The following is a 16271-nucleotide window of genomic DNA, read 5'->3' on the forward strand; positions in this document are numbered from 1 at the left end:
AGAGCATTTAACTGCAGATCAAAAGGTCACTAGTTCAAATCTGGGTGCCCCCTTGTCCAACTGTTTTACCTGTAGAAATATGTTTTTAATTAAATAAATTGAAGTAAACATTTACAATCTTAGCATTTTATGTAATGAGCAACACATTTCTACATTTGAAATACTCCTGATCATCACCTGAAACATAGGGTAAACACCATTAAGCTGTTTAGGATTTCTTCATATGATACAAGCTGTGTTTTACATTCACCCAAGTTCTACTGGTGATATTATCAGTTTGAAATAGTCCATTGGAAGCTCATATGAATGTTATAAAACTGTGGTGGAAACCAATAATATGCCCTTAATGAAATGTATTAATTTGTACAGCTGACCAGAAGTGCACTGATGTCATTAGTTCTACAAGTTCCATACAGTCACCCACTATATCACCTTTTTAAAAAAGGGCAGTTTTCAGCATTCAATGGTTTAACTCAGTGGTAGAGCGTAGGAATGCAGTTCAAGAAGTCCCTGTTTCATAACCATATACCCTCTTCAATAGATCCTGTTAAATGTTTTTCAACCCAATTTACTGTAAGAAACAATAAGATATATAATCATTTCATATACAAAACAATGAACAATTGGGTTTAACTATGCTCTTAGCACAAAATCAACAAACTGCAGTAGAGGAGCAGTTACATTTTGCAGAATTTGTGCATTTGACAAAAGATTTTTTTTCCATGTTCCAAGATCTACATGTGATACGAAATGTATGAATTCTTGCAATGGAAACCTCACTGTATTTTACCAAGGCAGATAAAGGACATCCTTCGCACCCCATATACTTATAAGGAGGGTTTGGTGGCTGAAAATGCATTGCTTTGATGGTGATTGCATGTTGCTTCCACTTTGTACATATTACTGAATAAATAAAGGTGAATATTTAAGAAATGGGGCCATAGCTCCAGAGTCGAACATTTGACTGCAGATCAAGAGGTCCCTAGTTCAAATCTGGGTGCCCCCTTGTTCAACTGTTTTACCTGTAGAAATATTTTTTTTATTAAATAAATTGAAGTAAACATTTACAATCTTAGCATTTCATGTAATGAGCAACACATTTCTACATTTGAAATACTCCTGATCATCACCTGAAAAATAGGGTAAACACCATTAAGCTGTTTAGGATTTCTTCATATGATACAAGCTGTGTTTTACATTCACCCAAGTTCGACTGGTGATATTATCAGTTTGAAATAGTCCATTGGAAGCTCATATGAATGTTATAAAACTGTGGTGGAAACCAATAATATGCCCTTAATGAAATGTATTAATTTATACAGCTGACCAGAAGTGCACTGATGTCATTAGTTCTACAAGTTCCATACAGTGACCCACTCTATCACCTTTTTAAAAAAGGGCAGTTTTCAGCATTCAAGGGTTTAACTCAGTGGTAGACCGTAGGAATGCAGTTCAAGAAGTCCCTGTTTCATAACCATATACCCTCTTCAATAGATCCTGTTAAAATGTGTTTCAACCCAATGCACTGTAAGAAACAATAAGATATATCATCATTTCATATACAAAAGAATGAACAATTGGGTTTAACTATGCTCTTAGCACAAAATCAACAAACTGCAGTAGAGAAGCAGTTACATTTTGCAGAATTTGTGCATTTGACAAAAGATTTTTTTTCCATGTTCCAAGATCTACATGTGATACGAAATGTATGAATTCTTGCAATGGAAACCTCACTGTATTTTACCAAGGCAGATAAAGGACATCCTTCGCACCCCATATATTTATAAGGAGGGTTTGGTGGCTGAAAATGCTATGCTTTGATGGTGATTGCATGTTGCTTCCACTTTGTACATATTACTGAATAAATAACGGTGAACATTGCAGAAATGGGGTTATAGCTCACGGGTAGAGCATTTCACTGCAGATCAAAAGGTCCCTAGTTCAAGTCTGGGTGCCCCCTTGTCCAACTGTTTTACCTGTAGAAATGTGTTTTTAATTAAATAAATTGAAGTAAACATTTACAATCTTAGCATTTTATGTAATGAGCAACACATTTCTACATTTGAAATACTCCTGATCATCACCTGAAACATAGGGTAAACACCATTAAGCTGTTTAGGATTTCTTCATATGATACAAGCTGTGTTTTGCATTCACCCAAGTTCTACTGGTGATATGATCAGTTTGACATAGTCCATTGGAAGCTCTTATGAATGTTATAAAACTGTGGTGGAAACCAATAATATGCCCTTAATGAAATGTATTAATTTGTACTGCTGACCAGAAGTGCACTGATGTCATTAGTCCTACAAGTTAAATACAGTCACCCACTCCACTCTATCACCTTTTTAAAAAAGACCAGTTTTCAGCATTCAAGGGTTTATGTCAGTGGTAGAGGGTAGGAGTGCAGTTCAAGAAGTCCCTGTTTCATAACCATATACTCTCTTCAATAGATCCTGTTAAAATGTTTTTCAACCCAATGCACTCTAAGAAACAAAAGGATATATCATCATTTCATATACAAAACAATGAACAATTGGGTTTAACTATGCTCTTAGCACAAAATCAACAAACCGCAGTAGAGAAGCAGTTACATTTTGCAGAATTTGTGCATTTGACAAAAGATTTGTTTTCCATGTTCCAAGATCTACATGTGATACAAAATGTATGAATTCTTGCAATGGAAACCTCACTGTATTTTACCAAGGCAGATAAAGGACATCTTTTGTACCCCTTATACTTATAAGGAGGGTTTGGTGGCTGAAAATGCATTGCTTTGATGGTGATTGCATGTTGCTTGCACTTTGTACATATTACTGAATTAATAAAAGTGTACTTTTCAGAACTGGGGGTATAGCTCAGTGATAGAGCATTTGACTGCAGATCAAGAGGTCCCTAGTTCAAAACTGGGTGCCCCCCTTGTTCAACTGTTTTACCTGTAGAAATATTTTTTTAATTAAATAAATTGAAGTAAACATTTACAATCTTAGCATTTTATGTAATGAGCAACACATTTCTACATTTGAAATACTCCTGATCATCACCTGAAACATAAGGTAAACACCATTAAACTGTTTAGGATTTCTTCATATGATACATGCTGTGTTTTACATTCACCCAAGTTCTACTGGTGATATGATTAGTTTGAAATAGTCCATTGGAAGCTCATATGATTGTTATAAAACTGTGGTGGAAACCAATAATATGCCCTTAATGAAATGTATTAATTTGTACAGCTGACCAGAAGTGCACTGATGTCATTAGTTCTACAAGTTCCATACAGTCACCCACTCTATCACCTTTTTAAAAAAGGGCAGTTTTCAGCATTCAAGGGTTTATGTCAGTGGTAGAGCGTAGGAGGGCTTTTCAAGAAGTTCATGTTTCATAACCATATACCCTCTTCAATAGATCCTGTTAAAATGTATGTTTTAACCCAATGCACTGTAAGAAACAAAAAGATATATCATCATTTCATATACAAAACAATGAACAATTGGGTTTAACTATGCTCTTAGCACAAAATCAGCAAAATGCAGTAGAGAAACAGTTACGTTTTGCAGAATGTGTGCATTTGACAAAAGTTTTTTTTCCATGTTCCAAGATCTACATGCGATACGAAATGTATGAATTCTTGCAATGGAAACCTCACTGTATTTTACCAAGTCAGATAAAGGACATCCTTCGCACCTCATATACTTATAAGGAGGGTTTGGTGGCTGGAAATGCATTGCTTTGATGGTGATTGCATGTTGCTTGCACTTTGTACATATTACTGAATTAATAAAGGTGAACTTTTCAGAACTGGGGGTATCGCTCAGTGGTACAGCATTTAACTGCAGATCAAGAGGTCCCTAGTTCAAATCTGGGTGCCCCCTTGTTCAGCTGTTTTACCTGTAGAAATATTTTTTTAAAATAAATTGAATAAAACATTTACAATCTTAGCATTTTATGTAATGAGCAACACATTTCTACATTTGAAATACTCCTGATCATCTCCTGAAATATAGGGTAAACACCATGAAACTGTTTAGGATTTCTTCATATGATACAAGCTGTGTTTTACTTTCACCCAAGTTCTACTGGTGATATTATCAGTTTGAAATAGTCCATTGGAAGCTCATATCAATGTTATAAAACTGTGGTGGAAACCAATAATATGCCCTTAATGAAATGTATTCATTTGTACAGCTGACCAGAAGTGCACTGATTTCATTAGTTCTACAAGTTCCATACAGTCACCCACTCTATCACCTATTTAAAAAAAGGGCAGTTTTCAGCATTCAAGGGTTTAACTCAGTGGTAGAGCGTAGGAATGCAGTTCAAGAAGTCCCTGTTTCATAACCATATACCCGCTTCAATAGATCCTGTTAAAATGTTTTTCAACCCAATGCACCGTAAGAAACAATAAGATATATCATCATTTCATATACAAAACAATGAACAATTGGGTTTGACTATGCTCTTAGCACAAAATCAACAAACTGCAGTAGAGAAGCAGTTACACTTTGCAGAATTTGTGCATTTGACAAAGATTTTTTTTCCATGTTCCAAGATCTACATGTGATACGAAATGTATGAATTCTCTCAATGGAAACCTCACTGTATTTTACCAGGGCAGATAAAGGACATCTTTTGTACCCCTTATTCTTATAAGGAGGGTTTGGTGGCTAAAAATGCATTGCTTTGATGGTGATTGCATGTTGCTTGCACTTTGTACATATTACTGAATTAATAAAGGTGAACTTTTCAGAACTGGGGGTATCGCTCAGTGGTAGAGCATTTGACTGCAGATCAAGAGGTCCCTAGTTCAAATCTGGGTGCCCCCTTGTTCAGCTGTTTTACCTGTAGAAATATTTTTTAAATAAATTGAATAAAACATTTACAATCTTAGAATTTTATGTAATGAGCAACACATTTCTACATTTGAAATACTCCTGATCATCTCCTGAAATATAGGGTAAACACCATGAAACTGTTTAGGATTTCTTCATATGATACAAGCTGTGTTTTACATTCACCCAAGTTCTACTGGTGATATTATCAGTTTGAAATAGTCCATTGGAAGCTCATATCAATGTTATAAAACTGTGGTGGAAACCAATAATATGCCCTTAATGAAATGTATTCATTTGTACAGCTGACCAGAAGTGCACTGATTTCATTAGTTCTACAAGTTCCATACAGTCACCCACTCTATCACCTATTTAAAAAAAGGGCAGTTTTCAGCATTCAAGGGTTTAACTCAGTGGTAGAGCGTAGGAATGCAGTTCAAGAAGTCCCTGTTTCATAACCATATACCCTCTTCAATAGATCCTGTTAAAATGTTTTTCAACCCAATGCACTGTAAGAAACAATAAGATATATCATCATTTCATATACAAAACAATGAACAATTGGGTTTGACTATGCTCTTAGCACAAAATCAACAAACTGCAGTAGAGAAGCAGTTACATTTTGCAGAATTTATGCATTTGACAAAGATTTTTTTTCCATGTTCCAAGATCTACATGTGATACGAAATGTATGAATTCTTGCAATGGAAACCTCACTGTATTTTACCAAGGCAGATAAAGGACATCTTTTGTACCCCTTATTCTTATAAGGAGGGTTTGGTGGCTGAAAATGCATTGCTTTGATGGTGATTGCATGTTGCTTCCACTTTGTACATATTACTGAATAAATAAAGGTGAACATTTCAGAAATGGGGGTATAGCTCAGGGGTAGAGCATTTCACTGCAAATCAGAAGGTCCCTAGTTCAAATCTGGGTGCCCCTTTGTCCAACCGTTTTACCTGTAGAAATATGTTTTTAATTAAATAAATTGAAGTAAACATTTACAATCTTAGCATTTTATGTAATGAGCAACACATTTCTACATTTGAAATACACCTGATCATCTCCTGAAACATAGGGTAAACACCATGAAACTGTTTAGGATTTCTTCGTATGATACAAGCTGTGTTTTACATTCACCCAAGTTCTACTGGTGATATTATCAGTTTGAAATAGTCCATTGGAAGCTCATATGAATGTTATAAAACTGTGGTGGAAACCAATAATATGCCCTTAATGAAATGTATTAATTTGTACAGCTGACCAGAAGTGCACTGATGTCATTAGTTCTACAAGTTCCATACAGTCACCCACTCTATCACCTTTTTAAAAAAGGGCAGTTTTCAGCATTCAATGGTTTAACTCAGTGGTAGAGCGTAGGAATGCAGTTCAAGAAGTCCCTGTTTCATAACCATATACCCTCTTCAATAGATCCTGTTAAACGTTTTTCAACCCAATGCACTGTAAGAAACAATAAGATATATAATCATTTCATATACAAAACAATGAACAATTGGGTTTAACTATGCTCTTAGCACAAAATCAACAAACTGCAGTAGAGAAGCAGTTACATTTTGCAGAATTTGTGCATTTGACAAAAGATTTTTTTTCCATGTTCCAAGATCTACATGTGATACGAAATGTATGAATTCTTGCAATGGAAACCTCACTGTATTTTACCAAGGCAGATAAAGGACATCCTTTGCACCCCATATACTTATAAGGAGGGTTTGGTGGCTGAAAATGCATTGCTTTGATGGTGATTGCATGCTGCTTCCACTTTGTACATATTACTGAATAAATAAAGGTGAATGTTTCAGAAATGGGGCTATAGCTCCAGAGTAGAGCATTTAACTGCAGATCAAAAGGTCACTAGTTCAAATCTGGGTGCCCCCTTGTCCAACTGTTTTACCTGTAGAAAAATGTTTTAATTAAATAAATTGAAGTAAACATTTACAATCTTAGCATTTTATGTAATGAGCAACACATTTCTACATTTGAAATACTCCTGATCATCACCTGAAACATAGGGTAAACACCATTAAGCTGTTTAGGATTTCTTCATATGATACAAGCTGTGTTTTACATTCACCCACGTTCTACTGGTGATATTATCAGTTTGAAATAGTCCATTGGAAGCTCATATGAATGTTATAAAACTGTGGTGGAAACCAATAATATGCCCTTAATGAAATGTATTAATTTATACAGCTGACCAGAAGTGCACTGATGTCATTAGTTCTACAAGTTCCATACAGTGACCCACTCTATCACCTTTTTAAAAAAGGGCAGTTTTCAGCATTCAAGGGTTTAACTCAGTGGTAGACCGTAGGAATGCAGTTCAAGAAGTCCCTGTTTCATAACCATATACCCTCTTCAATAGATCCTGTTAAATGTTTTTCAACCCAATGCACTGTAAGAAACAATAAGATATATAATCATTTCATATACAAAACAATGAACAATTGGGTTTAACTATGCTCTTAGCACAAAATCAACAAACTGCAGTAGAGAAGCAGTTACATTTTGCAGAATTTGTGCATTTGACAAAAGATTTTTTTTCCATGTTCCAAGATCTACATGTGATACGAAATGTATGAATTCTTGCAATGGAAACCTCACTGTATTTTACCAAGGCAGATAAAGGACATCTTTTGTACCCCTTATACTTATAAGGAGGGTTTGGTGGCGAAAATGCATTGCTTTGATGGTGATTGCATGTTGCTTCCACTTTGTACATATTACTGAATAAATAAAGGTGAACGTTTCAGAAATGGGGGTGTAGCTCAGGGGTAGAGCATGTCACTGCAGATCAAGAGATCCCTAGTTCAAATCTGGGTGCCCACTTGTTCAACTGTTTTACCTGTAGAAATATTTTTTTTAATTAAAAAAATTGAAGAAAACATTTACAATCTTAGCATTTTATGTAATGAGCAACACATTTCTACATTTGAAATACTCATGATCATCTCCTGAAACATAGGGTAAACACCATGAAACTGTTTAGGATTTCTTGATATGATACAAGCTGTGTTTTACATTCACCCAAGTTCTACTGGTGATATTATCAGTTTGAAATAGTCCATTGGAAGCTCATATGAATGTTATAAAACTGTGGTGGAAACCAATAATATGCCCTTAATGAAATGTATTAATTTGTACAGCTGACCAGAAGTGCACTGATGTCATTAGTTCTACAAGTTCCATACAGTGACCCACTCTATCACCTTTTTAAAAAAGGGCAGTTTTCAGCATTCAAGGGTTTAACTCAGTGGTAGAGCGTAGGAATGCAGTTCAAGAAGTCCCTGTTTAATAACCATATACCCTCTTCAATAGATCCTGTTAAAATGTTTTTCAACCCAATGCACTGTAAGAAACAATAAGATATATCATCATTTCATATGCAAAACAATGAACAATTGGGTTTAACTATGCTCTTAGCACAAAATCAACAAACTGCAGTAGAGAAGCAGTTACATTTTGCAGAATTTGTGCATTTGACAAAAGATTTTTGTTCCATGTTCCAAGATCTACATGTGATACGAAATGTAGGAATTCTTGCAATGGAAACCTCATTGTATTTTACCAAGGCAGATAAAGGACATCTTTTGTACCCCTTATACTTATAAGGAGGGTTTGGTGGCTGAAAATGCATTGCTTTGATGGTGATTGCATGTTGCTTCCACTTTGTACATATTACTGAATAAATAAAGGTGAACATTTCAGAAATGGGGGTATAGCTCAGACGTAGAGCATTTCACTGCAGATCAAAAGGTCCCTAATTCAAATCTGGGTGCCCCCTTGTCCAACTGTTTTACCTGTAGAAATATGTTTTTAATTAAATAAATTGAAGTAAACATTTACAATCTTAGCATTTTATGTAATGAGCAACACATTTCTACATTTGAAATACTCCAGATCATCTCCTGAAACATTAGGTAAACAACATGAAACTGTTTAGGATTTCTTCGTATGATACAAGCTGTGTTTTACATTCACCCAAGTTCTACTGGTGATATTATCAGTTTGAAATAGTCCATTGGAAGCTCATATGAATGTTATAAAACTGTGGTGGAAACCAATAATATGCCCTTAATGAAATGTATTAATTTGTACAGCTGACCAGAAGTGCACTGATGTCATTAGTTCTACAGGTTCCATACAGTCACCCACTCTATCACTTTTTTAAAAAAGGGCAGTTTTCAGAATTCAAGGGTTTATGTCAGTGGTAGAGCGTAGGAGTGCTTTTCAAGAAGTCCCTGTTTCATAACCATATACCCTCTTCAATAGATCCTGTTAAAATGTTTTTCAACCCAATGCACTCTAAGAAACAATAGGATATATCATCATTTCATATATAAAACAATGAACAATTGGGTTTAACTATGCTCTTAGCACAAAATCAACAAACTGCAGTAGAGAAGCAGTTGCATTTTGCAGAATTTGTGCATTTGACAAAAGATTTTTTTTCCATGTTCCAAGATCTACATGTGATACGAAATGTATGAATTCTTGCAATGGAAACCTCACTGTATTTTACCAAGGCACATAAAGGACATCCTTCGCACCCCATATACTTATAATGAGGGTTTGGTGGCTGAAAATGCTTTGCTTTGATGGTGATTGCATGTTGCGTCCACTTTGTACATATTACTGAATAAATAAAGGTGAATGTTTCAGAAATGGGGGTATATAGCTCAGGGGTAGAGCATTTCACTGCAGATCAAAAGGTTCCTAGTTCATATCTGGGTGCCCCCTTGTCCAACTGTTTTAGCTCTAGAAATATGTTTTTAATTAAATAAATTGAAGTAAACATTTACAATCTTAGCATTTTATGTAATGAGCAACACATTTCTACATTTGAAATATTCCTGATCATCACCTGGAACATAGGGTAAACACCATTACGCTGTTTAGGATTTCTTTGTATGATACAAGCTGTGTTTTACATTCACCCAAGTTCTACTGGTGATATGATCAGTTTGAAATAGTCCATTGGAAGCTCTTATGAATGTTATAAAACTGTGGCGGAAACCAATAATATGCCCTTAATGAAATGTATTAATTTATACAGCTGACCAGAAGTGCACTGATGTCATTAGTTCTACAAGTTCCATACAGTCACCCACTCTATCACCTTTTTAAAAAAGGGCAGTTTTCAGCATTCAAGGGTTTAACTCAGTGGTAGAGCGTAGGAGTGTAGTTCAAGAAGTCCCTGTTTCATAACCATATACCCTCTTCAATAGATCCTGTTAAAATGTTTTTCAACCCAATGCACTGTAAGAAACAATCAGATATATCATCATTTCATATACAAAACAATGAACAATTGGGATTAACTATGCTCTTAGCACAAAATCAACAAACTGCAGTAGAGAAGCAGTTACATTTTGCAGAATTTGTGCATTTGACAAAAGATTTTTTTTCCATGTTCCAAGATCTACATGTGATACGAAATGTATGAATTCTTGCAATGGAAACCTCACTGTATTTTACCAAGGCAGATAAAGGGCATCTTTTGTACCACTTATACTTATAAGGAGGGTTTGGTGGCTGAAAATGCATTGTGTTGATGGTGATTGCATGTTGCTTGCACTTTGTACATATTACCGAATTAATAAAGGAGAACTTTTCAGAAATGGGGGTATAGCTCAGTGGTAGAGCATTTGACTGCAGATCAAGAGGTCCCTAGTTCAAATCTGGATGCCCCCTTGTTCAACTGTTTTACCTGTAGAAATATGTTTTTAATTGAAGAAAACATTTACAATCTTAGCATTTTATGTAATGAGCAACACATTTCTACATTAGAAATACTCCTGATCATCTCCTGAAACATAGGGTAAACACCATGAAACTGTTTAGGATTTCTTCGTATGATACAAGCTGTGTTTTACATTCACCCAAGTTCTACTGGTGATATTATCAGTTTGAAATAGTCCATTGGAAGCTCATATGAATGTTATAAAACTGTGGTGGAAACCAATAATATGCCCTTAATGAAATGTATTAATTTGTACAGCTGACCAGAAGTGCACTGATGTCATTAGTTCTACAAGTTCCATACAGTCACCCACTCTATCACCTTTTTAAAAAAGGGCAGTTTTCAACATTCAAGGGTTTAACTCAGTGGTAGAGCGTAGGAATCCAGTTCAAGAAGTCCCCGTTTCATAACCATATACCCTCTTCAATAGATCCTGTTAAAATGTTTTTCAACCCAATGCACTGTAAGAAACAATAGAAACAATAAGATATATCATCATTTCATATACAAAAGAATGAACAATTGGGTTTAACTATGCTCTTAGCACAAAATCAACAAACTGCAGTAGAGAAGCAGTTGCATTTTCCAGAAGTTGTGCATTTGACAAAATATTTTTTTTCCATGTTCCAAGATCTACATGTGATACGAAATGTATGAATTCTTGCAATGGAAAGCTCACTGTATTTTACCAAGGCACATAAAGGACATCCTTCGCACCCCATATACTTATAAGGTGTGTTTGGTGGCTGAAAATGCTTTGCTTTGATGGTGATTGCATGTTGCTTCCACTTTGTACATATTACTGAATAAATAAAGGTAAACATTTCAGAAATGGGGTTATAGCTCCGGAGTAGAGCATTTCACTGTGAGATCAAAAGGTCACTAGTTCAAATCTGGATGCCCCCTTGTTCAACCGTTTTACCTGTAGAAATATGTTTTTAATTAAATAAATTGAAGTAAACATTTACAATCTTAGCATTTTATGTAATGAGCAACACATTTCTACATTTGAAATACTCCTGATCATCACCTGAAACATAGGGTAAACACCATTAAGCTGTTTAGGATTTCTTCATATGATACAAGCTGTGTTTTACATTCACCCAAGTTCTACTGGTGATATGATCAGTTTGAAATAGTCCATTGGAAGCTCTTATGAATGTTATAAAACTGTGGTGGAAACCAATAATATACCCTTAATGAAATGTATTAATTTGTACAGCTGACCAGAAGTGCACTGATGCCATTAGTTCTAGAAGTTCCATAGAGTCACCCACTCTATCACCTTTTTAAAAAAGGGCAGTTTTCAACATTGAAGGGTTTATGTCAGTGGTAGAGCGTAGGAGTGTAGTTCAAGAAGTCCCTGTTTCATAACCATATACCCTCTTCAATAGATCCTGTTAAATGTTTTCCAACCCAATGCACTGTAAGAAACAATAACATATATAATCATTTCATATACAAAACAATGAACAATTGGGTTTAACTATGCTCTTAGCACAAAATCAACAAACTGCAGTAGAGAAGCAGTTCCATTTTTCAGAATTTGTGCATTTGACAAAAGATTTTTTTTCCATGTTCCAAGATCTACATGTGATACGAAATGTATGCATTCTTGCAATGGAAACCTTACTGTATTTTACCAAGGCAGATAAAGGACATCCTTCGCACCCCATATACTTATAAGGAGGGTTTGGTGGCTGAAAATGCATTGCTTTGATGGTGATTGCATGTTGCTTGCACTTTGTACATATTACTGAATTAATAAAGGTGAACTTTTCAGAACTGGGGGTATAGCTCAGTAGTAGAGCATTTGACTGCAGATCAAGAGGTCCCTAGTTCAAATCTGGGTGCCCCCTTGTTCAACTGTTTTACCTGTAGAAATATTTTTTTAATTAAATAAATTGAAGAAAACATTTACAATCTTAGCATTTTAGGTAATGAGCAACACATTTCTACATTAGAAATACTCCTGATCATCTCCTGAAACATAGGGTAAACACCATGAAACTGTTTAGGTTTTCTTCATATGATACAAGCTGTGTTTTACATTCACCCAAGTTCTACTGGTGATATTATCAGTTTGAAATAGTCCATTGGAAGCTCATATGAATGTTATAAAACTGTGGTGGAAACCAATAATATGCCCTTAATGAAATGTATTAATTTGTACAGCTGACCAGAAGTGCACTGATGTCATTAGTTCTACAAGTTCCATACAGTCACCCACTCTATCACCTTTTTAAGAAAGGGCAGTTTTCAGCATTCAAGGGTTTAACTCAGTGGTAGAGGGTAGGAATGCAGTTCAAGAAGTCCCTGTTTCATAACCATATACCCTCTTCAATAGATCCTGTTAAATGTCTTTCAACCCAATGCACTGTAAGAAACAATAAGATATATCATCATTTCATATACAAAACAATGAACACTTGGGTTTAACTATGCTCTTAGCACAAAATCAACCAATTGCAGTAGAGAAGCAGTTACATTTTGCAGAATTTGTGCATTTGACAAAAGATTTTTTTTCCATGTTCCAAGATCTACATGTGATACGAAATGTATGAATTCTTGCAATGGAAACCTCACTGTATTTTACCAAGGCAGATAAAGGACATCTTTTGTACCCCTTATACTTATAAGGAGGGTCTGGTGGCTGAAAATGCATTGCTTTGATGGTGATTGCATGTTGCTTCCACTTTGTACATATTACTGAATAAATAAAGATGAACATTTCAGAAATGGGGGTATAGCTCAGGGGTAGAGCATTTCACTGCAAATCAGAAGGTCCCTAGTTCAAATCTGGGTGCCCCTTTGACCAACCGTTTTACCTGTAGAAATATGTTTTTAATTAAATAAATTGAAGTAAACATTTACAATCTTAGCATTTTATGTAATGAGCAACACATTTCTACATTTGAAATACACCTGATCATCTCCTGAAACATAGGGTAAACACCATGAAACTGTTTAGGATTTCTTCGTATGATACAAGCTGTGTTTTACATTCACCCAAGTTCTACTGGTGATATTATCAGTTTGAAACAGTCCATTGGAAGCTCATATGAATGTTATAAAACTGTGGTGGAAACCAATAATATGCCCTTAATGAAATGTATTAATTTGTACAGCTGACCAGAAGTGCACTGATGTCATTAGTTCTACAAGTTCCATACAGTCACCCACTCTATCACCTTTTTAAAAAAGGGCAGTTTTCAACATTCAAGGGTTTAACTCAGTGGTAGAGCGTAGGAATCCAGTTCAAGAAGTCCCCGTTTCATAACCATATACCCTCTTCAATAGATCCTGTTAAATGTTTTTCAACCCAATGCACTGTAAGAAACAATAAGATATATAATCATTTCATATACAAAACAATGAACAATTGGGTTTAACTATGCTCTTAGCACAAAATCAACAAACTGCAGTAGAGAAGCAGTTACATTTTGCAGAATTTGTGCATTTGACAAAAGATTTTTTTTCCATGTTCCAAGATCTACATGTGATACGAAATGTATGAATTCTTGCAATGGAAACCTCACTGTATTTTACCAAGGCAGATAAAGGACATCCTTTGCACCCCATATACTTATAAGGAGGGTTTGGTGGCTGAAAATGCATTGCTTTGATGGTGATTGCATGCTGCTTCCACTTTGTACATATTACTGAATAAATAAAGGTGAATATTTCAGAAATGGGGCTATAGCTCCAGAGTAGAGCATTTAACTGCAGATCAAAAGGTCACTAGTTCAAATCTGGGTGCCCCCTTGTCCAACTGTTTTACCTGTAGAAATATGTTTTTAATTAAATAAATTGAAGTAAACATTTACAATCTTAGCATTTTATGTAATGAGCAACACATTTCTACATTTGAAATACTCCTGATCATCACCTGAAACATAGGGTAAACACCATTAAGCTGTTTAGGATTTCTTCATATGATACAAGCTGTGTTTTACATTCACCCAAGTTCTACTGGTGATATTATCAGTTTGAAATAGTCCATTGGAAGCTCATATGAATGTTATAAAACTGTGGTGGAAACCAATAATATGCCCTTAATGAAATGTATTAATTTGTACAGCTGACCAGAAGTGCACTGATGTCATTAGTTCTACAAGTTCCATACAGTCACCCACTATATCACCTTTTTAAAAAAGGGCAGTTTTCAGCATTCAATGGTTTAACTCAGTGGTAGAGCGTAGGAATGCAGTTCAAGAAGTCCCTGTTTCATAACCATATACCCTCTTCAATAGATCCTGTTAAATGTTTTTCAACCCAATTTACTGTAAGAAACAATAAGATATATAATCATTTCATATACAAAACAATGAACAATTGGGTTTAACTATGCTCTTAGCACAAAATCAACAAACTGCAGTAGAGGAGCAGTTACATTTTGCAGAATTTGTGCATTTGACAAAAGATTTTTTTTCCATGTTCCAAGATCTACATGTGATACGAAATGTATGAATTCTTGCAATGGAAACCTCACTGTATTTTACCAAGGCAGATAAAGGACATCCTTCGCACCCCATATACTTATAAGGAGGGTTTGGTGGCTGAAAATGCATTGCTTTGATGGTGATTGCATGTTGCTTCCACTTTGTACATATTACTGAATAAATAAAGGTGAATATTTCAGAAATGGGGCCATAGCTCCAGAGTCGAACATTTGACTGCAGATCAAGAGGTCCCTAGTTCAAATCTGGGTGCCCCCTTGTTCAACTGTTTTACCTGTAGAAATATTTTTTTTATTAAATAAATTGAAGTAAACATTTACAATCTTAGCATTTCATGTAATGAGCAACACATTTCTACATTTGAAATACTCCTGATCATCACCTGAAAAATAGGGTAAACACCATTAAGCTGTTTAGGATTTCTTCATATGATACAAGCTGTGTTTTACATTCACCCAAGTTCGACTGGTGATATTATCAGTTTGAAATAGTCCATTGGAAGCTCATATGAATGTTATAAAACTGTGGTGGAAACCAATAATATGCCCTTAATGAAATGTATTAATTTATACAGCTGACCAGAAGTGCACTGATGTCATTAGTTCTACAAGTTCCATACAGTGACCCACTCTATCACCTTTTTAAAAAAGGGCAGTTTTCAGCATTCAAGGGTTTAACTCAGTGGTAGACCGTAGGAATGCAGTTCAAGAAGTCCCTGTTTCATAACCATATACCCTCTTCAATAGATCCTGTTAAAATGTGTTTCAACCCAATGCACTGTAAGAAACAATAAGATATATCATCATTTCATATACAAAAGAATGAACAATTGGGTTTAACTATGCTCTTAGCACAAAATCAACAAACTGCAGTAGAGAAGCAGTTACATTTTGCAGAATTTGTGCATTTGACAAAAGATTTTTTTTCCATGTTCCAAGATCTACATGTGATACGAAATGTATGAATTCTTGCAATGGAAACCTCACTGTATTTTACCAAGGCAGATAAAGGACATCCTTCGCACCCCATATATTTATAAGGAGGGTTTGGTGGCTGAAAATGCTATGCTTTGATGGTGATTGCATGTTGCTTCCACTTTGTACATATTACTGAATAAATAACGGTGAACATTGCAGAAATGGGGTTATAGCTCACGGGTAGAGCATTTCACTGCAGATCAAAAGGTCCCTAGTTCAAATCTGGGTGCCCCCTTGTCCA

At 35.3% G+C, this 16271-nt stretch overlaps 3 non-coding genes across 3 annotated transcripts; all 3 read left to right on the plus strand.

The window, feature by feature from the left end:
- Positions 1-4754: 4754 nt before the first annotated feature.
- TRNAC-GCA (transfer RNA cysteine (anticodon GCA)) lies at positions 4755-4826 on the plus strand. The gene has a single exon. It is a non-coding gene; the product is annotated as a tRNA-Cys (tRNA).
- Positions 4827-10472: 5646 nt separating this feature from the next.
- TRNAC-GCA (transfer RNA cysteine (anticodon GCA)) lies at positions 10473-10544 on the plus strand. The gene has a single exon. It is a non-coding gene; the product is annotated as a tRNA-Cys (tRNA).
- A 1836-nt stretch (positions 10545-12380) lies between these two features.
- Positions 12381-12452, plus strand: TRNAC-GCA (transfer RNA cysteine (anticodon GCA)). The gene has a single exon. It is a non-coding gene; the product is annotated as a tRNA-Cys (tRNA).
- The last annotated feature ends 3819 nt before the right edge of the window (positions 12453-16271 follow it).

Source organism: Ambystoma mexicanum, chromosome 4q (assembly GCF_040938575.1).
Source record: "Ambystoma mexicanum isolate Mex_15411 chromosome 4q, UKY_AmexF1_1, whole genome shotgun sequence".
Taxonomy (NCBI): domain Eukaryota; kingdom Metazoa; phylum Chordata; class Amphibia; order Caudata; family Ambystomatidae; genus Ambystoma; species Ambystoma mexicanum.